The sequence below is a fragment of the Schistocerca gregaria genome, chromosome 9 (assembly GCF_023897955.1).
Source record: "Schistocerca gregaria isolate iqSchGreg1 chromosome 9, iqSchGreg1.2, whole genome shotgun sequence".
Taxonomy (NCBI): domain Eukaryota; kingdom Metazoa; phylum Arthropoda; class Insecta; order Orthoptera; family Acrididae; genus Schistocerca; species Schistocerca gregaria.
In genome coordinates this window covers 254,641,263-254,668,983 of record NC_064928.1, presented here as the reverse complement: position 1 = coordinate 254,668,983, position 27,721 = coordinate 254,641,263, and the positions used below count along the sequence as shown (strand labels likewise).

Genomic DNA, 27,721 nt, shown 5'->3' with positions numbered 1-27,721 from the left:
TACAACACAGCTTTTGTAATTGGTTTAAAGAACAAACAAAATACTCACCCACTACGAGCAGACGTCACTGCATTTATAATTTCCTGTAGGGTGGGCATTCTGGAAAACAAAAAAGGAGTTATGAACGAAAAAATATCAAGTACCTGCCTAACATTGCTAATATATACACGACATGCTTCTGTTTCACCAGTCCCAAGAAATACTCCCCTCAGAAGTGAAACATGCTGCAGACAGGATGGAAAATGAACTGCTCCAGTTAGTTATGGCCTCAGTCGATATTTTAAAGCTGACGGATAAGGTATCTATAAAGCATTTAACTAAAATACTTTCAAACTGTTTGCACAGTGGAAATTTACAAGAGACTCGAATAAAGCCAATACAATCCTAATACACAAGAAATGTAGTATTAAATAACACTAAAGTGACAAAAGTCAAGGGATAGCAATATGCACAGATACAGATAGCAGTATGTAAGAGGTCCATGATTAAGAAATTCGTTGCTAGCGCACTCGAGCAGATGTAATTTCGATGGATTGCTCACGCGCTGCCTGCGATATGTAAGCTATAAGAGAATCTCAGACCGGAGAGCAGTGTTGTATGCAGTAGGAACTGTGTAGCAGTTGGAGTAAGTTGTTGCTAGCGAGCAGTCTGTTGTATCGTGTTGGCCGGGCCGGTCGTGGTGGAGCGATGGCGGAGCCTGAGCGTTGTAGTATAAGGTACAAGCAGCCTCGCGCATATGTAGTATTGTTATATCAAGTCCCATGTAAATGTGTCTAAAGAATCTCTTAATAATAACCTTTCTTATAAAAAAAGTAACTTTTGACAATCAATCATCTCAATTTTAAGAATTTACTAATTTCTCCAATCCATGGTCGTCCCGATTATTGCAAAGAAAAATCAGTTGTTCTTCTTATACATGACTAATCCATCGGCCAGCATTGCACTAGGCTGTGCCAGAAGAATTTCTCATAGGAGCAGATATACACTCCTGGAACTTGAAATAAGAACACCGTGAATTCATTGTCCCATGAAGGGGAAACGTTATTGACACATTCCTGGGGTCAGATACATCATATGATCACACTGACAGAACCACAGGCACATAGACACAGGCAACAGAGCATGCACAATGTCGGCACTAGTACAGTGTATATCCATCTTTCGCAGCAATGCAGGCTGCTATTCTCTCATGGAGACGATCGTAGAGATGCTGGATGTAGTCCTGTGGAACGGCTTGCCATGCCATTTCCACCTGGCGCCTCAGTTGGACCAGCGTTCGTGCTGGACGTGGAGACCGCGTGAGACGACGCTTCATCCAGTCCCAAACATGCTCAATGGGGGACAGATCCGGAGATCTTGCTGGCCAGGGTAGTTGACTTACACCTTCTAGAGCACGTTGGGTGGCACGGGATACATGCGGACGTGCATTGTCCTGTTGGAACAGCAAGTTCCCTTGCCGGTCTAGGAATGGTAGAACGATGGGTTCGATGACGGTTTGGATGTACCGTGCACTATTCAGTGTCCCCTCGACGATCACCAGAGGTGTACGGCCAGTGTAGGAGATCGCACCCCACACCATGATGCCGGGTGTTGGCCCGTGTGCCTCGGTCGTATGCAGTCCTGATTGTGGCGCTCACCTGCACGGCGCCAAACACGCATACGACCATCATTGGCACCAAGGCAGAAGCGACTCTCATCGCTGAAGACGACACGTCTCCATTCGTCCCTCCATTCACGCCTGTCGCGACACCACTGGAGGCGTGCTGCACGATGTTGGGGCGTGAGCGGAAGACGGCCTAACGGTGTGCGGGACCGTAGCCCAGCTTCATGGAGACGGTTGCGAATGGTCCTCGCCGATACCCCAGGAGCAACAGTGTCCCTAATTTGCTTGGAAGTGGCGGTGCGGTCCCCTACGGCACTGCGTAGGATCCTACGGTCTTGGCGTGCATCCGTGCGTCGCTGCGGTCCGGTCCCAGGTCGACGGGCACGTGCACCTTCCGCCGACCACTGGCGACAACATCGATGTACTGTGGAGACCTCACGCCCCACGTGTTGAGCAATTCGGCGGTACGTCCACCCGGCCTCCCGCATGCCCACTATACGCCCTCACTCAAAGTCCGTCAACTGCACATACGGTTCACGTCCACGCTGCCGCGGCATGCTACCAGTGTTAAAGACTGCGATGGAGCTCCGTATGCCACGGCAAACTGGCTGACACTGACGGCGGCGGTGCACAAATGCTGCGCAGCTAGCGCCATTCGACGGCCAACACCGCGGTTCCTGGTGTGTCCGCTGTGCCATGCGTGTGATCATTGCTTGTACAGCCCTCTCGCAGTGTCCGGAGCAAGTATGGTGGGTCTGACACACCGGTGTCAATGTGTTCTTTTTTCCATTTCCAGGAGTGTATATGCGTTATGCGGCGATCTTATTGAGGTAAGAAATTTCTATTTATTCAGTATGATCCTTCAGGGCCATGACGCAGCACTGCTGACGTCCTAAATTTACCAGTTTAAATTCACAGTCAATTATTGAAAGGTTATAAGTGAGCCGTAATTTTATTGAGAGATTAGTCACATTTTATTATTGATAGGTTACGCAATTTTCCTGTTGGTAGGTTATACTGAATGTGAACGACAAAATTATATTTTTTACTGTTGAGAGGTTTAGGAATTTTTCTGTTTTGAGGTTACACTAAATGTGAATATTATTCATGTTATTTTATTGTGGGGAAGTTACAAGTAGTGTCGTGTACAATATATATAAAAGGGTAGTGCACTGATGGAGCTGTCGTTTGCACTCAGGTGATTCACGAAAACATGTTTCTGACGTGATTATGGCCACGCGACGGGAATTAACAGAGTCTGAACGCGGAATGGTAGTTTGAGCTAGAAGCATGGGACATTCCGTTTCAGAAATCCTTAGGGAATTCAATATTCCACTATCGGCACTCTCAAGATGGTGCCGAGGATATCAAATTTCAGGCGTTACGTCTGATCACGGCCAAACGGAGTGGGCGACGGCCTTCACTTAACGACCGAGAGCAGCGGCGGTTGCGTAGAGTTGACAGTGCTAACAGACTAGTAACACTGCCTCAAATAACCGCCGAAATCAATGTGGGTCGTATGATGAATGTATCCATTCGGCTCGTGACCATATCGGTTGGACCATAGACAACTGGAAAACCGTAGCCTGGTCGGATGAGTCCCGATTTCAGTTGGTAAGGGCTGATGGTAGGATTTGAGTATGGCAGGGACCGCACTGCCGGCCGATGTGGCCGAGCGGCTCTAGGCACTTCAGTCTGGAACCGCGTGACTGATATGGAATCCTGCCTCGGGCATGGATGTGTGTGATGTCCTTAGGTTAGTTAGGTCCAAGTAGTTCTAAGATCTAGGGGACTGATGACCTCAGATGTTAAGTCCCATAGTGCTCAGAACCATTTTGAACCAGACCGCATGAAGCCATGGACCAAAGTTGTCATCGAGGTACTGTGCAAGTTGGTGATACCTCCATATTGGTGTGGACTGTGTTAAATTAAATCGTGACATTTACTGTAGATAGCTGACTTGTGGGAATATTACTAAAATTTACATCCCATGGTTAAAAAATAAACAAGACAACACTGACTACACATTAGTAAGTGGCGCAACACATCAAGAGGCCAGCTGTGGTACTTTTCCACGGCCTCAAATTTCATGTCATAATGACTTCTGTGAATTCTTATACAAGCCTATATGTTACATTAATCCAGAAAAATGACGTGCTCTCGCAACAAAATTTTCAAATTGAAACAGCAAAAAAAGAAAAGAGCGTAAGAAAGCTAAGAACTCAAACAATTGAGTGACATACCAATGAGCAAAAGTAAACAACCGCACCTAAAATTATTTTCTTCACTTTTCGTCACAACTTACACCCTCTTGTCTCATAATAATGACCATACACCTGAGACATTGCAAAAACTTTAACATCGCCACCTCCAAAATCACACCTAGGCAGTGAAAGACAGAGGACTGCAGATCAGGAACAGGAAAGTAATCAACAGCCAGCTCCAGAATTCCGTACTCACTAAGTCTGTATCTCTTACAGAGTGAAAGATTGTCTAGGAATTGTATCTTTCTGAGTATAAAGCAACCTACAGGAGCTGTAATGGGTTTTACTTACCACTTTCAACGGACCATGATAAATCACCCAGAATGTCTCTTTTTGCCATTTATTTGTCTGGCTTCCTCTGTACTCTTTCTCAAAACTGTGTCTCAGATTTCAAAGCTGACAGGCTTGGCCTTCTCTTCATCTCTCCTTGCACTCTCTCCCAATTTCTTTCTCACGCTTTCTGTAGCTTACCGTTTCTTTCGCTCTGTGGCCAATGCCCTAATCACTGAAAACAGAACCTTCTCTATAACGACATTACTCATTTTTTCATTTAACATAAATTCACATGGACAAAATCTTGTGACTATTCATAATAATTTAGTAACAACATTTTCTGTGATAGAAATATAACTGCCCAGCCTGGTTGCTTTTTGGAATAGAATGCATTGCATTAACTGTTTAATTCCTTCACTACACTTTAATTCATGTTGCCTTCCAAAGTAGAGACATCCTAACACATTTTATGACACTTTTCTCCAACTTCTGAAATATTATAAAAATTTATCTGGAACTATCAGCGACAGCAGTGCTGTTGGATTCCCTAGTGTTGGAATGTAACTCAGTGTAGACTGCTGGAATTTCATTGACCATATACTGCAAGAGAAACTTAGCTCCAAGCTCCTCAAATATCTAACAAGCCTCTATAGCTACTGCCCCCCCCCCCCCCCCCCAAAGTAAAAGCTTAACTCAGATGACTATTCATATATTACATATTCTCCATTTCATTCCAATAACTGCATAAAACGTCTCTAATACCTTTTAAAAAATCTACAACCAAGCGACTTGATCCTGCTGGATCAAGGTGGCAAAATTTCTTAAATTTAACTAGAACACTTTCCACGTAAACACTGTTGTGAATACATGGCCAGATTCCAATGCACATACAAGCTACTCTGCATTTTGCTTAACGTCCTTCAGCCCGACGGTGTACATGGCTTCCAGACCTTAGTGCCCTGACACACAATGCATTATTGCTCCTGAATTAACCGCCGCCTTCTAGAGATGAATTAATTTATGTACACTGCTAGTCTGTCTGTGCCTGCTACAGCAATCATTCCCAAACTTTCTAATGTGTTCATTATAATGATTCTCTATTACTTGACCCTGAAGACTATATTCAGTTTACAGCTTTCCTGCATCATGCTCTAGCCTATTACCCCAAGATTTAACAGTTCACTTGTCAGCGTATACATTACGTGGCCAGTGTGGATTTTCAGCTCTGAAAATATCTCGCCTGAATCTTGTGTAGTGCAAGCAAACATTTGGTTCGTTGCTAGCAAGATTGTTCGCAGTTACTTAGGTCCTCATTTGATTTAGCCGTGTTACCTACCCTGGCTAAACCCACATTTACTTATATCCTCATTTGATTTTGCCGCGTTACCTACCCTGGCTACACCCACATTTACTTATGTCCTCATTTCATTTAGCCGTGTTACATAACCTAGCTACACCCACATTCACTTATGTCCTCATTTGATTTAGCCGTGTTGCCTACCCTGGCTGCACCCACATGTACTTATGTCCTCATTTGATTTAGCCATGTTGTTACCCTGGCTACACCCACATTTACTTACGTCCTCATTTGATTTAGACATATTGCCTACCCTGGCTACACCCACATTTACTTACGTCCTCATTTGATTTAGCCGTGTTGCCTACCCTGGCTACACACACATTTACTTACGTCCTCATTTGATTTAGCCATGTTGCCTACCCTGCTACACCCACATTTACTTACGTCCTCATTTGATTCAGTCGTGTTGCCTACCCAGGCTACACCCACATTGACTTATGTCCTCATTTGAGTCAACTGTGTTGTCTACCCTGGCTACACCCACATTTACTTATGTCCTCATTTGATTCAGCCATGTTGCCTACCCTGGCTACACCCACATTTTCGTATCTCCTCATTTGATTTAGCCGTGTTGCCTACCATGGCTACATGCACATTTACTTATGTCCTCATTTGATTTAGCCGTGTTGCCTACCCTGGCTACACCCACACTCATGTGCTCATTTGATTTAGCCATATTGCCTACCCTAGCTACACCCACATTTACTTACGTCCTCATTTGATTTAGCCGTGTTGCCTAGCCTGGCTACACCCACAATTACTTATGTCCTCATTTGATTTAGCCACATTGCCTACCCTGGCTACACCCACATTGACTTATGTCCTCATTTGAGTCAACCGTGTTGTCTACCCTGGCTACACCCACATTTACTTATGTCCTCATTTGATTCAGCCATGTTGCCTACCCTGGCTACACCCACATTTTCTTATCTCCTCATTTGATTTAGCCGTAGCCTACCCTGGCTACATGCACATTTACTTATGTCCTCATTTGATTTAGCCATGTTGTCTACCCTGGCTACACCCACATTTACTTACATTCTCATTTGATTTGGCCGTGTTGCTTAACTGGCTACACCCACATTTACTTACGTCCTCATTTGATTTAGCCGTGTTGCCTACCCTGGCTACACCCACATTTACTGATGTCCTCATTTGATATAGCCGTGTTGCCTACCCTGGTTACACCCACATTTACTTACGTCCTCATTTAATTTAGTCATGTGGCCTACCCTGGCTACATCCACATTTACTTATGTCCTCATTTGATTCAGCCGTGTTACCTACCCTGGCTACACCCACATTTTCTTATCTCCTCATTTGATTTAGCCGTGTTGCCTACCCTGGCTACACCCACACTCATGTCCTCATTTGATTTAGCCATATTGCCTACCCTGGCTACACCCACATTTACTTACGTCCTCATTTGATTTAGCCGTGTTGCCTACCCTGGCTACACCCACATTTACTGATGTCCTCATTTGATATAGCCGTGTTACCTACCATGGCTACACCCACAATTACTTATGTCCTCATTTGATTTAGCCACATTGCCTACCCTGGCTACACCCACATTGACTTATGTCCTCATTTGAGTCAACCGTGTTGTCTACCCTGGCTACACCCACATTTACTTATGTCCTCATTTGATTCAGCCATGTTGCCTACCCTGGCTACACCCACATTTTCTTATCTCCTCATTTGATTTAGCCGTGTTGCCTACCCTGGCTACATGCACATTTACTTATGTCCTCATTTGATTTAGCCATGTTGTCTACCCTGGCTACACCCACATTTACTTACATTCTCATTTGATTTGGCCGTGTTGCTTCCCTGGCTACACCCACATTTACTTACGTCCTCATTTGATTTAGCCGTGTTGCCTACCCTGGCTACACCCACACTCATGTCCTCATTTGATTTAGCCATATTGCGTACCCTGGCTACACCCACATTTACTTACATCCTCATTTGATTTAGCCGTGTTGCCTAGGCTGGCTACACCCACAATTACTTATGTCCTCATTTGATTTAGCCACATTGCCTACACTGGCTACACCCACATTGACTTATGTCCTCATTTGAGTCAACCGTGTTGTCTACCCTGGCTACACCCACATTTACTTATGTCCTCATTTGATTCAGCCATGTTGCCTACCCTGGCTACACCCACATTTTCTTATCTCCTCATTTGATTTAGCCATGTTGCCTACCCTGGCTACATGCACATTTACTTACGTCCTCATTTGATTTAGCCATGTTGTCTACCCTGGCTACACCAACATTTACTTACATTCTCATTTGATTTAGCCGTGTTGCCTACCCTGGCTACACCCACATTTACTGATGTCCTCATTTGATATAGCCGTGTTGCCTACCCTGGTTACACCCACATTTACTTAAGTCCTCATTTGATTTAGAAGTGTTACCTACCCTGGCTACATGCACATTTACTTATGTACTCATTTGATTCAGCCATGTTGCCTACCCTGGCTACACCCACATTTTCTTATCTCCTCATTTGATTTAGCCGTGTTGCCTACCCTGGATACATGCACATTTACTTACGTCCTCATTTGATTTAGCCGTGTTGCCTACCCTGGCTACACCCACATTTACTGATGTCCTCATTTGATATAGCCGTGTTGCCTACCCTGGTTACACCCACACTCATGTCCTCATTTGATTTAGCCATATTGCCTACCCTGGCTACACCCACATTTACTTACGTCCTCATTTGATTTAGCCGTGTAGCCTAGCCTGGCTACACCCACAATTACTTATGTCATCATTTGATTTAGCCACATTGCCTACCCTGGCTACACCCACATTGACTTATGTCCTCATTTGAGTCAACCGTGTTGTCTACCCTGGCTACACCCACATTTACTTATGTCCTCATTTGATTCAGCCATGTTGCCTACCCTGGCTACACCCACATTTTTTTATCTCCTCATTTGATTTAGCCGTGTTGCCTACCCTGGCTACATGCACATTTACTTACGTCCTCATTTGATTTAGCCGTGTTGCCTAGGCTGGCTACACCCACATTTACTGATGTTCTCATTTGATATAGCTGTGTTGCCTACCCTGGTTACACCCACATTTACTTACGTCCTCATTTAATTTAGTCATGTGGCCTACCCTGGCTACATCCACATTTACTTATGTCCTCATTTGATTCAGCCGTGTTACCTACCCTGGCTACACCCACATTTTCTTATCTCCTCATTTGATTTAGCGGTGTTGCCTACCCTGGCTACACCCACACTCATGTCCTCATTTGATTTAGCCATATTGCCTACCCTGGCTACACCCACATTTACTGATGTCCACATTTGATATAGCCGTGTTGCCTACCCTGGTTACACCCACATTTACTTACGTCCTCATTTAATTAAGTCATGTGGCCTACCCTGGCTACATCCACATTTACTTATGTCCTCATTTGATTCAGCCGTGTTACCTACCCTGGCTACACCCACATTTTCTTATCTCCTCATTTGATTTAGCCGTGTTGCCTACCCTGGCTACACCCACACTCATGTCCTCATTTGATTTAGCCATATTGCCTACCCTGGCTACACTCACATTTACTTACGTCCTCATTTGATTTAGCCGTGTTGCCTACCCTGGCTACACCCACATTTACTGATGTCCTCATTTGATATAGCCGTGTTACCTACCATGGCTACACCCACAATTACTTATGTCCTCATTTGATTTAGCCACATTGCCTACCCTGGCTACACCCACATTGACTTATGTACTCATTTGAGTCAACCGTGTTGTCTACCCTGGCTACACCCACATTTACTTATGTCCTCATTTGATTCAGCCATGTTGCCTACCCTGGCTACACCCACATTTTCTTATCTCCTCATTTGATTTAGCCGTGTTGCCTACCCTGGCTACATGCACATTTACTTATGTCCTCATTTGATTTAGCCATGTTGTCTACCGTGGCTACACCCACATTTACTTACATTCTCATTTGATTTGGCCGTGTTGCTTCCCTGGCTACACCCACATTTACTTACGTCCTCATTTGATTTAGCCATGTTGCCTACCCTGGCTACACCCACACTCATGTCCTCATTTGATTTAGCCATATTGCGTACCCTGGCTACACCCACATTTACTTACATCCTCATTTGATTTAGCCGTGTTGCCTAGCCTGGCTACACCCACAATTACTTATGTCCTCATTTGATTTAGCCACATTGCCTACACTGGCTACACCCACATTGATTTATGTCCTCATTTGAGTCAACCGTGTTGTCTACCCTGGCTACACCCACATTTACTTATGTCCTCATTTGATTCAGCCATGTTGCCTACCCTGGCTACACCCACATTTTCTTATCTCCTCATTTGATTTAGCCATGTTGCCTACCCTGGCTACATGCACATTTACTTACGTCCTCATTTGATTTAGCCATGTTGTCTACCCTGGCTACACCCACATTTACTTACATTCTCATTTGATTTAGCCGTGTTGCCTACCCTGGCTACACCCACATTTACTGATGTCCTCATTTGATATAGCCGTGTTGCCTACCCTGGTTACACCCACATTTACTTATGTCCTCATTTGATTTAGAAGTGTTACCTACCCTGGCTACATGCACATTTACTTATGTACTCATTTGATTCAGCCATGTTGCCTACCCTGGCTACACCCACATTTTCTTATCTCCTCATTTGATTTAGCCGTGTTGCCTACCCTGGCTACATGCACATTTACTTACGTCCTCATTTGATTTAGCCGTGTTGCCTACCCTGGCTACACCCACATTTACTGATGTCCTCATTTGATATAGCCGTGTTGCCTACCCTGGTTACACCCACACTCATGTCCTCATTTGATTTAGCCATATTGCCTACCCTGGCTACACCCACATTTACTTACGTCCTCATTTGATTTAGCTGTGTAGCCTAGCCTGGCTACACCCACAATTACTTATGTCATCATTTGATTTAGCCACATTGCCTACCCTGGCTACACCCACATTGACTTATGTCCTCATTTGAGTCAACCGTGTCGTCTACCCTGGCTACACCCACATTTACTTATGTCCTCATTTGATTCAGCCATGTTGCCTACCCTGGCTACACCCACATTTTTTTATCTCCTCATTTGATTTAGCCGTGTTGCCTACCCTGGCTACATGCACATTTACTTACGTCCTCATTTGATTTAGCTGTGTTGCCTAGGCTGGCTACACCCACATTTACTGATGTCCTCATTTGATATAGCTGTGTTGCCTACCCTGGTTACACCCACATTTACTTACGTCCTCATTTAATTTAGTCATGTGGCCTACCCTGGCTACATCCACATTTACTTATGTCCTCATTTGATTCAGCCGTGTTACCTACCCTGGCTACACCCACATTTTCTTATCTCCTCATTTGATTTAGCCGTGTTGCCTACCCTGGCTACACCCACACTCATGTCCTCATTTGATTTAGCCATATTGCCTACCCTGGCTACACCCACATTTACTGATGTCCACATTTGATATAGCCGTGTTGCCTACCCTGGTTACACCCACATTTACTTATGTCCTCATTTGATTTAGAAGTGTTACCTAACCTGGCTACATGCACATTTACTTACTTCCTCATTTGATTTAGCCGTGTTGCCTACCCTGGCTACATGCACATTTACTGATGTCCTCATTTGATATAGCCGTGTTGCCTACCCTGGTTACACCCACATTTACTTACGTCCTCATTTAATTTAGTCATGTGGCCTACCCTGGCTACATCCACATTTACTTATGTCCTCATTTGATTCAGCCGTGTTACCTACCCTGGCTACACCCACATTTTCTTATCTCCTCATTTGATTTAGCCGTGTTGCCTACCCTGGCTACACCCACACTCATGTCCTCATTTGATTTAGCCATATTGCCTACCCTGGCTACACCCACATTTACTTATGTCCTCATTTGATTTAGCCGTGTTGCCTACCCTGGCTACACCCACATTTACTGATGTCCTCATTTGATATAGCCGTGTTACCTACCCTGGCTACACCCACATTTACTTATGTCCTCATTTGATTCAGCCGTGTTGCCTACCCTGGCTACATGCACATTTACTTATGTCCTCATTTGATTTAGCCGTGTTGCCTACCCTGGCTACAACCACACTCATGTCCTCATTTGATTTAGCTATATTGCCTACCCTGGCTACACCCACATTTACTTATGTCCTCATTTGATTTAGCCGTGTTGCCTAGCCTGGCTACACCCACAATTACTTATGTCCTCATTTGATTTAGCCACATTGCCTACGCTGGCTACACCCACATTGACTTATGTCCTCATTTGAGTCAACCGTGTTGTCTACCCTGGCTGCACCCACATTTACTTATGTCCTCATTTGATTCAGCCATGTTGCCTACCCTGGCTACACCCACATTTTCTTATCTCCTCATTTGATTTAGCCATGGTGCCTACCCTGGCTACATGCACATTTACTTACGTCCTCATTTTATTTAGCCGTGTTTCCTACCCTGGCTACACCCACATTTACTTATGTCCTCATTTGATATAGCCGTGTTGCCTACCCTGGTTACACCCACACTCATGTCCTCATTTGATTTAGCCATATTGCCTACCCTGGCTACACCCTCATTTACTTACGTCCTCATTTGATTTAGCCGTGTTGCCTAGCCTGGCTACACCCACAATTACTTATGTCCTCATTTGATTTAGCCACATTGCCTACCCTGGCTACACCCACATTGACTTATGTCCTCATTTGAGTCAACCGTGTTGTCTACCCTGGCTACACCCACATTTACTTATGTCCTCATTTGATTCAGCCATGTTGCCTACCCTGGCTACACCCACATTTTTTTATCTCCTCATTTGATTTAGCCGTGTTGCCTACCCTGGCTACATGCACATTTACTTACGTCCTCATTTGATTTAGCCGTGTTGCCTACCCTGGCTACACCCACATTTACTGATGTCCTCATTTGATATAGCCGTGTTGCCTACCCTGGTTACACCCACATTTACTTACGTCCTCATTTAATTTAGTCATGTGGCCTACCCTGGCTACATCCACATTTACTTATGTCCTCATTTGATTCAGCCGTGTTACCTACCCTGGCTACACCCACATTTTCTTATCTCCTCTTTTGATTTAGCCGTGTTGCCTACCCTGGCTACATGCACATTTACTTATGTCCTCATTTGATTTAGCCGTGTTGCCTACCCTGGTTACACCCACATTTACTTACGTCCTCATTTAATTTAGTCATGTGGCCTACCCTGGCTACATCCACATTTACTTATGTCCTCATTTGATTCAGCCGTGTTACCTACCCTGGCTACACCCACATTTTCTTATCTCCTCATTTGATTTAGCCGTGTTGCCTACCCTGGCTACACCCACACTCATGTCCTCATTTGATTTAGCCATATTGCCTACCCTGGCTACACCCACATTTACTTACGTCCTCATTTGATTTAGCCGTGTTGCCTACCCTGGCTACACCCACATTTACTGATGTCCTCATTTGATATAGCCGTGTTACCTACCATGGCTACACCCACAATTACTTATGTCCTCATTTGATTTAGCCACATTGCCTACCCTGGCTACACCCACATTGACTTATGTCCTCATTTGAGTCAACCGTGTTGTCTACCCTGGCTACACCCACATTTACTTATGTCCTCATTTGATTCAGCCATGTTGCCTACCCTGGCTACACCCACATTTTCTTATCTCCTCATTTGATTTAGCCGTGTTGCCTACCCTGGCTACATGCACATTTACTTATGTCCTCATTTGATTTAGCCATGTTGTCTACCCTGGCTATACCCACATTTACTTACATTCTCATTTGATTTGGCCGTGTTGCTTCCCTGGCTACACCCACATTTACTTACGTCCTCATTTGATTTAGCCATGTTGCCTACCCTGGCTACACCCACACTCATGTCCTCATTTGATTTAGCCATATTGTGTACCCTGGCTACACCCACATTTACTTACATCCTCATTTGATTTAGCCGTGTTGCCTAGCCTGGCTACACCCACAATTACTTATGTCCTCATTTGATTTAGCCACATTGCCTACGCTGGCTACACCCACATTGACTTATGTCCTCATTTGAGTCAACCGTGTTGTCTACCCTGGCTACACCCACATTTACTTATGTCCTCATTTGATTCAGCCATGTTGCCTACCCTGGCTACACCCACATTTTCTTATCTCCTCATTTGATTTAGCCGTGTTGCCTACCCTGGCTACACCCACACTCATGTCCTCATTTGATTTAGCCATATTGCGTACCCTGGCTACACCCACATTTACTTACGTCCTCATTTGATTTAGCCGTGTTGCCTAGCCTGGCTACACCCACAATTACTTATGTCCTCATTTGATTTAGCCACATTGCCTACGCTGGCTACACCCACATTGACTTATGTCCTCATTTGAGTCAACCGTGTTGTCTACCCTGGCTACACCCACATTTACTTATGTCCTCATTTGATTCAGCCATGTTGCCTACCCTGGCTACACCCACATTTTCTTATCTCCTCATTTGATTTAGCCGTGTTGCCTACCCTGGCTACATGCACATTTACTTATGTCCTCATTTGATTTAGCCATGTTGTCTACCCTGGCTACACCCACATTTACTTACATTCTCATTTGATTTGGCCGTGTTGCTTCCCTGGCTACACCCACATTTACTTACGTCCTCATTTGATTTAGCCGTGTTGCCTACCCTGGCTACACCCACATTTACTGATGTCCTCATTTGATATAGCTGTGTTGCCTACCCTGGTTACACCCACATTTACTTACGTCCTCATTTAATTTAGTCATGTGGCCTACCCTGGCTACATCCACATTTACTTATGTCCTCATTTGATTCAGCCGTGTTACCTACCCTGGCTACACCCACATTTTCTTATCTCCTCATTTGATTTAGCCGTGTTGCCTACCCTGGCTACACCCACACTCATGTCCTCATTTGATTTAGCCATATTGCCTACCCTGGCTACACCCACATTTACTGATGTCCACATTTGATATAGCCGTGTTGCCTACCCTGGTTACACCCACATTTACTTACGTCCTCATTTAATTAAGTCATGTGGCCTACCCTGGCTACATCCACATTTACTTATGTCCTCATTTGATTCAGCCGTGTTACCTACCCTGGCTACACCCACATTTTCTTATCTCCTCATTTGATTTAGCCGTGTTGCCTACCCTGGCTACACCCACACTCATGTCCTCATTTGATTTAGCCATATTGCCTACCCTGGCTACACTCACATTTACTTACGTCCTCATTTGATTTAGCCGTGTTGCCTACCCTGGCTACACCCACATTTACTGATGTCCTCATTTGATATAGCCGTGTTACCTACCATGGCTACACCCACAATTACTTATGTCCTCATTTGATTTAGCCACATTGCCTACCCTGGCTACACCCACATTGACTTATGTCCTCATTTGAGTCAACCGTGTTGTCTACCCTGGCTACACCCACATTTACTTATGTCCTCATTTGATTCAGCCATGTTGCCTACCCTGGCTACACCCACATTTTCTTATCTCCTCATTTGATTTAGCCGTGTTGCCTACCCTGGCTACATGCACATTTACTTATGTCCTCATTTGATTTAGCCATGTTGTCTACCCTGGCTACACCCACATTTACTTACATTCTCATTTGATTTGGCCGTGTTGCTTCCCTGGCTACACCCACATTTACTTACGTCCTCATTTGATTTAGCCGTGTTGCCTACCCTGGCTACACCCACACTCATGTCCTCATTTGATTTAGCCATATTGCGTACCCTGGCTACACCCACATTTACTTACATCCTCATTTGATTTAGCCGTGTTGCCTAGCCTGGCTACACCCACAATTACTTATGTCCTCATTTGATTTAGCCACATTGCCTACACTGGCTACACCCACATTGACTTATGTCCTCATTTGAGTCAACCGTGTTGTCTACCCTGGCTACACCCACATTTACTTATGTCCTCATTTGATTCAGCCGTGTTGCCTACCCTGGCTACATGCACATTTACTTATGTCCTCATTTGATTTAGCCGTGTTGCCTACCCTGGCTACAACCACACTCATGTCCTCATTTGATTTAGCTATATTGCCTACCCTGGCTACACCCACATTTACTTATGTCCTCATTTGATTTAGCCGTGTTGCCTAGCCTGGCTACACCCACAATTACTTATGTCCTCATTTGATTTAGCCACATTGCCTACGCTGGCTACACCCACATTGACTTATGTCCTCATTTGAGTCAACCGTGTTGTCTACCCTGGCTGCACCCACATTTACTTATGTCCTCATTTGATTCAGCCATGTTGCCTACCCTGGCTACACCCACATTTTCTTATCTCCTCATTTGATTTAGCCGTGGTGCCTACCCTGGCTACATGCACATTTACTTACGTCCTCATTTGATTTAGCCGTGTTTCCTACCCTGGCTACACCCACATTTACTTATGTCCTCATTTGATATAGCCGTGTTGCCTACCCTGGTTACACCCACACTCATGTCCTCATTTGATTTAGCCATATTGCCTACCCTGGCTACACCCTCATTTACTTACGTCCTCATTTGATTTAGCCGTGTTGCCTACCCTGGCTACATGCACATTTACTTATGTCCTCATTTGATTTAGCCGTGTTGCCTACCCTGGTTACACCCACATTTACTTACGTCCTCATTTAATTTAGTCATGTGGCCTACCCTGGCTACATCCACATTTACTTATGTCCTCATTTGATTCAGCCGTGTTACCTACCCTGGCTACACCCACATTTTCTTATCTCCTCATTTGATTTAGCCGTGTTGCCTACCCTGGCTACACCCACACTCATGTCCTCATTTGATTTAGCCATATTGCCTACCCTGGCTACACCCACATTTACTTACGTCCTCATTTGATTTAGCCGTGTTGCCTACCCTGGCTACACCCACATTTACTGATGTCCTCATTTGATATAGCCGTGTTACCTACCATGGCTACACCCACAATTACTTATGTCCTCATTTGATTTAGCCACATTGCCTACCCTGGCTACACCCACATTGACTTATGTCCTCATTTGAGTCAACCGTGTTGTCTACCCTGGCTACACCCACATTTACTTATGTCCTCATTTGATTCAGCCATGTTGCCTACCCTGGCTACACCCACATTTTCTTATCTCCTCATTTGATTTAGCCGTGTTGCCTACCCTGGCTACATGCACATTTACTTATGTCCTCATTTGATTTAGCCATGTTGTCTACCCTGGCTATACCCACATTTACTTACATTCTCATTTGATTTGGCCGTGTTGCTTCCCTGGCTACACCCACATTTACTTACGTCCTCATTTGATTTAGCCATGTTGCCTACCCTGGCTACACCCACACTCATGTCCTCATTTGATTTAGCCATATTGCGTACCCTGGCTACACCCACATTTACTTACGTCCTCATTTGATTTAGCCGTGTTGCCTAGCCTGGCTACACCCACAATTACTTATGTCCTCATTTGATTTAGCCACATTGCCTACGCTGGCTACACCCACATTGACTTATGTCCTCATTTGAGTCAACCGTGTTGTCTACCCTGGCTACACCCACATTTACTTATGTCCTCATTTGATTCAGCCATGTTGCCTACCCTGGCTACACCCACATTTTCTTATCTCCTCATTTGATTTAGCCGTGTTGCCTACCCTGGCTACACCCACACTCATGTCCTCATTTGATTTAGCCATATTGCGTACCCTGGCTACACCCACATTTACTTACGTCCTCATTTGATTTAGCCGTGTTGCCTAGCCTGGCTACACCCACAATTACTTATGTCCTCATTTGATTTAGCCACATTGCCTACGCTGGCTACACCCACATTGACTTATGTCCTCATTTGAGTCAACCGTGTTGTCTACCCTGGCTACACCCACATTTACTTATGTCCTCATTTGATTCAGCCATGTTGCCTACCCTGGCTACACCCACATTTTCTTATCTCCTCATTTGATTTAGCCGTGTTGCCTACCCTGGCTACATGCACATTTACTTATGTCCTCATTTGATTTAGCCATGTTGTCTACCCTGGCTACACCCACATTTACTTACATTCTCATTTGATTTGGCCGTGTTGCTTCCCTGGCTACACCCACATTTACTTACGTCCTCATTTGATTTAGCCGTGTTGCCTACCCTGGCTACACCCACATTTACTGATGTCCTCATTTGATATAGCTGTGTTGCCTACCCTGGTTACACCCACATTTACTTACGTCCTCATTTAATTTAGTCATGTGGCCTACCCTGGCTACATCCACATTTACTTATGTCCTCATTTGATTCAGCCGTGTTACCTACCCTGGCTACACCCACATTTTCTTATCTCCTCATTTGATTTAGCCGTGTTGCCTACCCTGGCTACACCCACACTCATGTCCTCATTTGATTTAGCCATATTGCCTACCCTGGCTACACCCACATTTACTGATGTCCACATTTGATATAGCCGTGTTGCCTACCCTGGTTACACCCACATTTACTTACGTCCTCATTTAATTAAGTCATGTGGCCTACCCTGGCTACATCCACATTTACTTATGTCCTCATTTGATTCAGCCGTGTTACCTACCCTGGCTACACCCACATTTTCTTATCTCCTCATTTGATTTAGCCGTGTTGCCTACCCTGGCTACACCCACACTCATGTCCTCATTTGATTTAGCCATATTGCCTACCCTGGCTACACTCACATTTACTTACGTCCTCATTTGATTTAGCCGTGTTGCCTACCCTGGCTACACCCACATTTACTGATGTCCTCATTTGATATAGCCGTGTTACCTACCATGGCTACACCCACAATTACTTATGTCCTCATTTGATTTAGCCACATTGCCTACCCTGGCTACACCCACATTGACTTATGTCCTCATTTGAGTCAACCGTGTTGTCTACCCTGGCTACACCCACATTTACTTATGTCCTCATTTGATTCAGCCATGTTGCCTACCCTGGCTACACCCACATTTTCTTATCTCCTCATTTGATTTAGCCGTGTTGCCTACCCTGGCTACATGCACATTTACTTATGTCCTCATTTGATTTAGCCATGTTGTCTACCCTGGCTACACCCACATTTACTTACATTCTCATTTGATTTGGCCGTGTTGCTTCCCTGGCTACACCCACATTTACTTACGTCCTCATTTGATTTAGCCGTGTTGCCTACCCTGGCTACACCCACACTCATGTCCTCATTTGATTTAGCCATATTGCGTACCCTGGCTACACCCACATTTACTTACATCCTCATTTGATTTAGCCGTGTTGCCTAGCCTGGCTACACCCACAATTACTTATGTCCTCATTTGATTTAGCCACATTGCCTACACTGGCTACACCCACATTGACTTATGTCCTCATTTGAGTCAACCGTGTTGTCTACCCTGGCTACACCCACATTTACTTATGTCCTCATTTGATTCAGCCATGTTGCCTACCCTGGCTACACCCACATTTTCTTATCTCCTCATTTGATTTAGCCATGTTGCCTACCCTGGCTACATGCACATTTACTTACGTCCTCATTTGATTTAGCCATGTTGTCTACCCTGGCTACACCCACATTTACTCACATTCTCATTTGATTTAGCCGTGTTGCCTACCCTGGCTACACCCACATTTACTGATGTCCTCATTTGATATAGCCGTGTTGCCTACCCTGGTTACACCCACATTTACTTATGTCCTCATTTGATTTAGAAGTGTTACCTACCCTGGCTACATGCACATTTACTTATGTACTCATTTGATTCAGCCATGTTGCCTACCCTGGCTACACCCACATTTTCTTATCTCCTCATTTGATTTAGCCGTGTTGCCTACCCTGGCTACATGCACATTTACTTACGTCCTCATTTGATTTAGCCGTGTTGCCTACCCTGGCTACACCCACATTTACTGATGTCCTCATTTGATATAGCCGTGTTGCCTACCCTGGTTACACCCACACTCATGTCCTCATTTGATTTAGCCATATTGCCTACCCTGGCTACACCCACATTTACTTACGTCCTCATTTGATTTAGCCGTGTAGCCTAGCCTGGCTACACCCACATTTACTTATGTCATTTGATTTAGCCACATTGCCTACCCTGGCTACACCCACATTGACTTATGTCCTCATTTGAGTCAACCGTGTCGTCTACCCTGGCTACACCCACATTTACTTATGTCCTCATTTGATTCAGCCATGTTGCCTACCCTGGCTACACCCACATTTTTTTATCTCCTCATTTGATTTAGCCGTGTTGCCTACCCTGGCTACATGCACATTTACTTACGTCCTCATTTGATTTAGCCGTGTTGCCTAGGCTGGCTACACCCACATTTACTGATGTCCTCATTTGATATAGCTGTGTTGCCTACCCTGGTTACACCCACATTTACTTACGTCCTCATTTAATTTAGTCATGTGGCCTACCCTGGCTACATCCACATTTACTTATGTCCTCATTTGATTCAGCCGTGTTACCTACCCTGGCTACACCCACATTTTCTTATCTCCTCATTTGATTTAGCCGTGTTGCCTACCCTGGCTACACCCACACTCATGTCCTCATTTGATTTAGCCATATTGCCTACCCTGGCTACACCCACATTTACTGATGTCCACATTTGATATAGCCGTGTTGCCTACCCTGGTTACACCCACATTTACTTATGTCCTCATTTGATTTAGAAGTGTTACCTACCCTGGCTACATGCACATTTACTTACGTCCTCATTTGATTTAGCCGTGTTGCCTACCCTGGCTACATGCACATTTACTGATGTCCTCATTTGATATAGCCGTGTTGCCTACCCTGGTTACACCCACATTTACTTACGTCCTCATTTAATTTAGTCATGTGGCCTACCCTGGCTACATCCACATTTACTTATGTCCTCATTTGATTCAGCCGTGTTACCTACCCTGGCTACACCCACATTTTCTTATCTCCTCATTTGATTTAGCCGTGTTGCCTACCCTGGCTACACCCACACTCATGTCCTCATTTGATTTAGCCATATTGCCTACCCTGGCTACACCCACATTTACTTACGTCCTCATTTGATTTAGCCGTGTTGCCTACCCTGGCTACACCCACATTTACTGATGTCCTCATTTGATATAGCCGTGTTACCTACCCTGGCTACACCCACATTTACTTATGTCCTCATTTGATTCAGCCGTGTTGCCTACCCTGGCTACATGCACATTTACTTATGTCCTCATTTGATTTAGCCGTGTTGCCTACCCTGGCTACAACCACACTCATGTCCTCATTTGATTTAGCTATATTGCCTACCCTGGCTACACCCACATTTACTTATGTCCTCATTTGATTTAGCCGTGTTGCCTAGCCTGGCTACACCCACAATTACTTATGTCCTCATTTGATTTAGCCACATTGCCTACGCTGGCTACACCCACATTGACTTATGTCCTCATTTGAGTCAACCGTGTTGTCTACCCTGGCTACACCCACATTTACTTATGTCCTCATTTGATTCAGCCATGTTGCCTACCCTGGCTACACCCACATTTTCTTATCTCCTCATTTGATTTAGCCGTGTTGCCTACCCTGGCTACATGCACATTTACTTACGTCCTCATTTGATTTAGCCGTGTTTCCTACCCTGGCTACACCCACATTTACTTATGTCCTCATTTGATATAGCCGTGTTGCCTACCCTGGTTACACCCACACTCATGTCCTCATTTGATTTAGCCATATTGCCTACCCTGGCTACACCCTCATTTACTTACGTCCTCATTTGATTTAGCCGTGTTGCCTAGCCTGGCTACACCCACAATTACTTATGTCCTCATTTGATTTAGCCACATTGCCTACCCTGGCTACACCCACATTGACTTATGTCCTCATTTGAGTCAACCGTGTTGTCTACCCTGGCTACACCCACATTTACTTATGTCCTCATTTGATTCAGCCATGTTGCCTACCCTGGCTACACCCACATTTTTTTATCTCCTCATTTGATTTAGCCGTGTTGCCTACCCTGGCTACATGCACATTTACTTACGTCCTCATTTGATTTAGCCGTGTTGCCTACCCTGGCTACACCCACATTTACTGATGTCCTCATTTAATATAGCCGTGTTGCCTACCCTGGTTACACCCACATTTACTTACGTCCTCATTTAATTTAGTCATGTGGCCTACCCTGGCTACATCCACATTTACTTATGTCCTCATTTGATTCAGCCGTGTTACCTACCCTGGCTACACCCACATTTTCTTATCTCCTCATTTGATTTAGCCGTGTTGCCTACCCTGGCTACATGCACATTTACTTATGTCCTCATTTGATTTAGCCGTGTTGCCTACCCTGGTTACACCCACATTTACTTACGTCCTCATTTAATTTAGTCATGTGGCCTACCCTGGCTACATCCACATTTACTTATGTCCTCATTTGATTCAGCCGTGTTACCTACCCTGGCTACACCCACATTTTCTTATCTCCTCATTTGATTTAGCCGTGTTGCCTACCCTGGCTACACCCACACTCATGTCCTCATTTGATTTAGCCATATTGCCTACCCTGGCTACACCCACATTTACTTACGTCCTCATTTGATTTAGCCGTGTTGCCTACCCTGGCTACACCCACATTTACTGATGTCCTCATTTGATATAGCCGTGTTACCTACCATGGCTACACCCACAATTACTTATGTCCTCAGTTGATTTAGCCACATTGCCTACCCTGGCTACACCCACATTGACTTATGTCCTCATTTGAGTCAACCGTGTTGTCTACCCTGGCTACACCCACATTTACTTATGTCCTCATTTGATTCAGCCATGTTGCCTACCCTGGCTACACCCACATTTTCTTATCTCCTCATTTGATTTAGCCGTGTTGCCTACCCTGGCTACATGCACATTTACTTATGTCCTCATTTGATTTAGCCATGTTGTCTACCCTGGCTATACCCACATTTACTTACATTCTCATTTGATTTGGCCGTGTTGCTTCCCTGGCTACACCCACATTTACTTACGTCCTCATTTGATTTAGCCATGTTGCCTACCCTGGCTACACCCACACTCATGTCCTCATTTGATTTAGCCATATTGCGTACCCTGGCTACACCCACATTTACTTACGTCCTCATTTGATTTAGCCGTGTAGCCTAGCCTGGCTACACCCACAATTACTTATGTCATCATTTGATTTAGCCACATTGCCTACCCTGGCTACACCCACATTGACTTATGTCCTCATTTGAGTCAACCGTGTCGTCTACCCTGGCTACACCCACATTTACTTATGTCCTCATTTGATTCAGCCATGTTGCCTACCCTGGCTACACCCACATTTTTTTATCTCCTCATTTGATTTAGCCGTGTTGCCTACCCTGGCTACATGCACATTTACTTACGTCCTCAATTGATTTAGCCGTGTTGCCTAAGCTGGCTACACCCACATTTACTGATGTCCTCATTTGATATAGCTGTGTTGCCTACCCTGGTTACACCCACATTTACTTACGTCCTCATTTAATTTAGTCATGTGGCCTACCCTGGCTACATCCACATTTACTTATGTCCTCATTTGATTCAGCCGTGTTACCTACCCTGGCTACACCCACATTTTCTTATCTCCTCATTTGATTTAGCCGTGTTGCCTACCCTGGCTACACCCACACTCATGTCCTCATTTGATTTAGTCATATTGCCTACCCTGGCTACACCCACATTTACTGATGTCCACATTTGATATAGCCGTGTTGCCTACCCTGGTTACACCCACATTTACTTATGTCCTCATTTGATTTAGAAGTGTTACCTACCCTGGCTACATGCACATTTACTTACGTCCTCATTTGATTTAGCCGTGTTGCCTACCCTGGCTACATGCACATTTACTGATGTCCTCATTTGATATAGCCGTGTTGCCTACCCTGGTTACACCCACATTTACTTACGTCCTCATTTAATTTAGTCATGTGGCCTACCCTGGCTACATCCACATTTACTTATGTCCTCATTTGATTCAGCCGTGTTACCTACCCTGGCTACACCCACATTTTCTTATCTCCTCATTTGATTTAGCCGTGTTGCCTACCCTGGCTACACCCACACTCATGTCCTCATTTGATTTAGCCATATTGCCTACCCTGGCTACACCCACATTTACTTACGTCCTCATTTGATTTAGCCGTGTTGCCTACCCTGGCTACACCCACATTTACTGATGCCCTCATTTGATATAGCCGTGTTACCTACCCTGGCTACACCCACATTTACTTATGTCCTCATTTGATTCAGCTGTGTTGCCTACCCTGGCTACATGCACATTTACTTATGTCCTCATTTGATTTAGCCGTGTTGCCTACCCTGGCTACAACCACACTCATGTCCTCATTTGATTTAGCTATATTGCCTACCCTGGCTACACCCACATTTACTTATGTCCTCATTTGATTTAGCCGTGTTGCCTAGCCTGGCTACACCCACAATTACTTATGTCCTCATTTGATTTAGCCACATTGCCTACGCTGGCTACACCCACATTGACTTATGTCCTCATTTGAGTCAACCGTGTTGTCTACCCTGGCTACACCCACATTTACTTATGTCCTCATTTGATTCAGCCATGTTGCCTACCCTGGCTACACCCACATTTTCTTATCTCCTCATTTGATTTAGCCGTGTTGCCTACCCTGGCTACATGCACATTTACTTACGTCCTCATTTGATTTAGCCGTGTTTCCTACCCTGGCTACACCCACATTTACTTATGTCCTCATTTGATATAGCCGTGTTGCCTACCCTGGTTACACCCACACTCATGTCCTCATTTGATTTAGCCATATTGCCTACCCTGGCTACACCCTCATTTACTTACGTCCTCATTTGATTTAGCCGTGTTGCCTAGCCTGGCTACACCCACAATTACTTATGTCCTCATTTGATTTAGCCACATTGCCTACCCTGGCTACACCCACATTGACTTATGTCCTCATTTGAGTCAACCGTGTTGTCTACCCTGGCTACACCCACATTTACTTATGTCCTCATTTGATTCAGCCATGTTGCCTACCCTGGCTACACCCACATTTTTTTATCTCCTCATTTGATTTAGCCGTGTTGCCTACCCTGGCTACATGCACATTTACTTACGTCCTCATTTGATTTAGCCGTGTTGCCTACCCTGGCTACACCCACATTTACTGATGTCCTCATTTGATATAGCCGTGTTGCCTACCCTGGTTACACCCACATTTACTTACGTCCTCATTTAATTTAGTCATGTGGCCTACCCTGGCTACATCCACATTTACTTATGTCCTCATTTGATTCAGCCGTGTTACCTACCCTGGCTACACCCACATTTTCTTATCTCCTCATTTGATTTAGCCGTGTTGCCTACCCTGGCTACATGCACATTTACTTATGTCCTCATTTGATTTAGCCGTGTTGCCTACCCTGGTTACACCCACATTTACTTATGTCCTCATTTAATTTAGTCATGTGGCCTACCCTGGCTACATCCACATTTACTTATGTCCTCATTTGATTCAGCCGTGTTACCTACCCTGGCTACACCCACATTTTCTTATCTCCTCATTTGATTTAGCCGTGTTGCCTACCCTGGCTACACCCACACTCATGTCCTCATTTGATTTAGCCATATTGCCTACCCTGGCTACACCCACATTTACTTACGTCCTCATTTGATTTAGCCGTGTTGCCTACCCTGGCTACACCCACATTTACTGATGTCCTCATTTGATATAGCCGTGTTACCTACCATGGCTACACCCACAATTACTTATGTCCTCATTTGATTTAGCCACATTGCCTACCCTGGCTACACCCACATTGACTTATGTCCTCATTTGAGTCAACCGTGTTGTCTACCCTGGCTACACCCACATTTACTTATGTCCTCATTTGATTCAGCCATGTTGCCTACCCTGGCTACACCCACATTTTCTTATCTCCTCATTTGATTTAGCCGTGTTGCCTACCCTGGCTACATGCACATTTACTTATGTCCTCATTTGATTTAGCCATGTTGTCTTCCCTGGCTATACCCACATTTACTTACATTCTCATTTGATTTGGCCGTGTTGCTTCCCTGGCTACACCCACATTTACTTACGTCCTCATTTGATTTAGCCATGTTGCCTACCCTGGCTACACCCACACTCATGTCCTCATACGATTTAGCCATATTGCGTACCCTGGCTACACCCACATTTACTTACGTCCTCATTTGATTTAGCCGTGTTGCCTAGCCTGGCTACACCCACAATTACTTATGTCCTCATTTGATTTAGCCACATTGCCTACGCTGGCTACACCCACATTGACTTATGTCCTCATTTGAGTCAACCGTGTTGTCTACCCTGGCTACACCCACATTTACTTATGTCCTCATTTGATTCAGCCATGTTGCCTACCCTGGCTACACCCACATTTTCTTATCTCCTCATTTGATTTAGCCGTGTTGCCTACCCTGGCTACACCCACACTCATGTCCTCATTTGATTTAGCCATATTGCGTACCCTGGCTACACCCACATTTACTTACATCCTCATTTGATTTAGCCGTGTTGCCTAGCCTGGCTACACCCACAATTACTTATGTCCTCATTTGATTTAGCCACATTGCCTACGCTGGCTACACCCACATTGACTTATGTCCTCATTTGAGTCAACCGTGTTGTCTACCCTGGCTACACCCACATTTACTTATGTCCTCATTTGATTCAGCCATGTTGCCTACCCTGGCTACACCCACATTTTCTTATCTCCTCATTTGATTTAGCCGTGTTGCCTACCCTGGCTACATGCACATTTACTTATGTCCTCATTTGATTTAGCCATGTTGTCTACCCTGGCTACACCCACATTTATTTACATTCTCATTTGATTTGGCCGTGTTGCTTCCCTGGCTACACCCACATTTACTTACGTCCTCATTTGATTTAGCCGTGTTGCCTACCCTGGCTACACCCACATTTACTGATGTCCTCATTTGATATAGCCGTGTTGCCTACCCTGGTTACACCCACATTTACTTATGTCCTCATTTGATTTAGAAGTGTTACCTACCCTGGCTACATGCACATTTACTTATGTACTCATTTGATTCAGCCATGTTGCCTACCCTGGCTACACCCACATTTTCTTATCTCCTCATTTGATTTAGCCGTGTTGCCTACCCTGGCTACATGCACATTTACTTACGTCCTCATTTGATTTAGCCATGTTGCCTACCCTGGCTACACCCACATTTACTGATGTCCTCATTTGATATAGCCGTGTTGCCTACCCTGGTTACACCCACATTTACTTACGTCCTCATTTAATTTAGTCATGTGGCCTACCCTGGCTACATCCACATTTACTTATGTCCTCATTTGATTCAGCCGTGTTACCTACCCTGGCATCACCCACATCTGTCGTTGTCGCTGCCTCTATTACAAGTCTCAGCTGAGGCATGCTCTCCAATGCAGACCCTCGCCCCGCTTCAGAATTACCAACTCTCATACCCTGAGAAAATTTTACAGTATTCGATAACAGTCCGGGTGCTGAAACTTTTTCACATCCTAACTCGCCTGGCTGCATCCATTCTACACACGCAACACAAGTAGGTTCAAAAGTTTGTAAGAAGTTGTTACTCTTTTACCTTCGTGCTTATTTAGAATCTGTTGTCCTCCTTTTGTGTCCTTCGCGCCTAGTTGGGATGTAGTATTCTCCGGCCAGGTCTCTTTGCTTTTGTAGTGCAGGAGCCAGTCTCGAAAATGTCGCAGCACTTCCTTGTAGTCTCACCAACAACCACATTAATACTGCCGGCGTAAAAAGTAGCCCTCTTAAACTTCTCGAAACATAATTTTATATTGCTGTATCTGTTTTTATTTCAGACCCTTTGTGCAGCAACTGCGAAAAGGTGTCTTTTGCCTGTAACGAGTTTATTGCAACAGCTCTATCTTCGCCAAGCATAAAGTTCAAATAAATGGAAATCTAGCAAAACTCTTACCTCCAAAATCTGCAGCTGCAGTCCGCTATTAGACTGTCCAGCTATTGATGAATCTTCAGGTCTACCGATAGCAGACACTTACCGAGCTGTGACATGTTTAA

General features: G+C 44.7%; 1 long non-coding RNA gene across 1 annotated transcript; it reads right to left on the bottom strand.

The window, feature by feature from the left end:
• Positions 1–49: 49 nt before the first annotated feature.
• Positions 50–27,721, bottom strand: LOC126291878 (uncharacterized). Its single transcript, XR_007551901.1, has 3 exons — positions 27,621–27,721; positions 4,159–4,372; positions 50–99 (listed from the first exon to the last, which is right to left on the bottom strand). It is a non-coding gene; the product is annotated as an uncharacterized LOC126291878 (long non-coding RNA).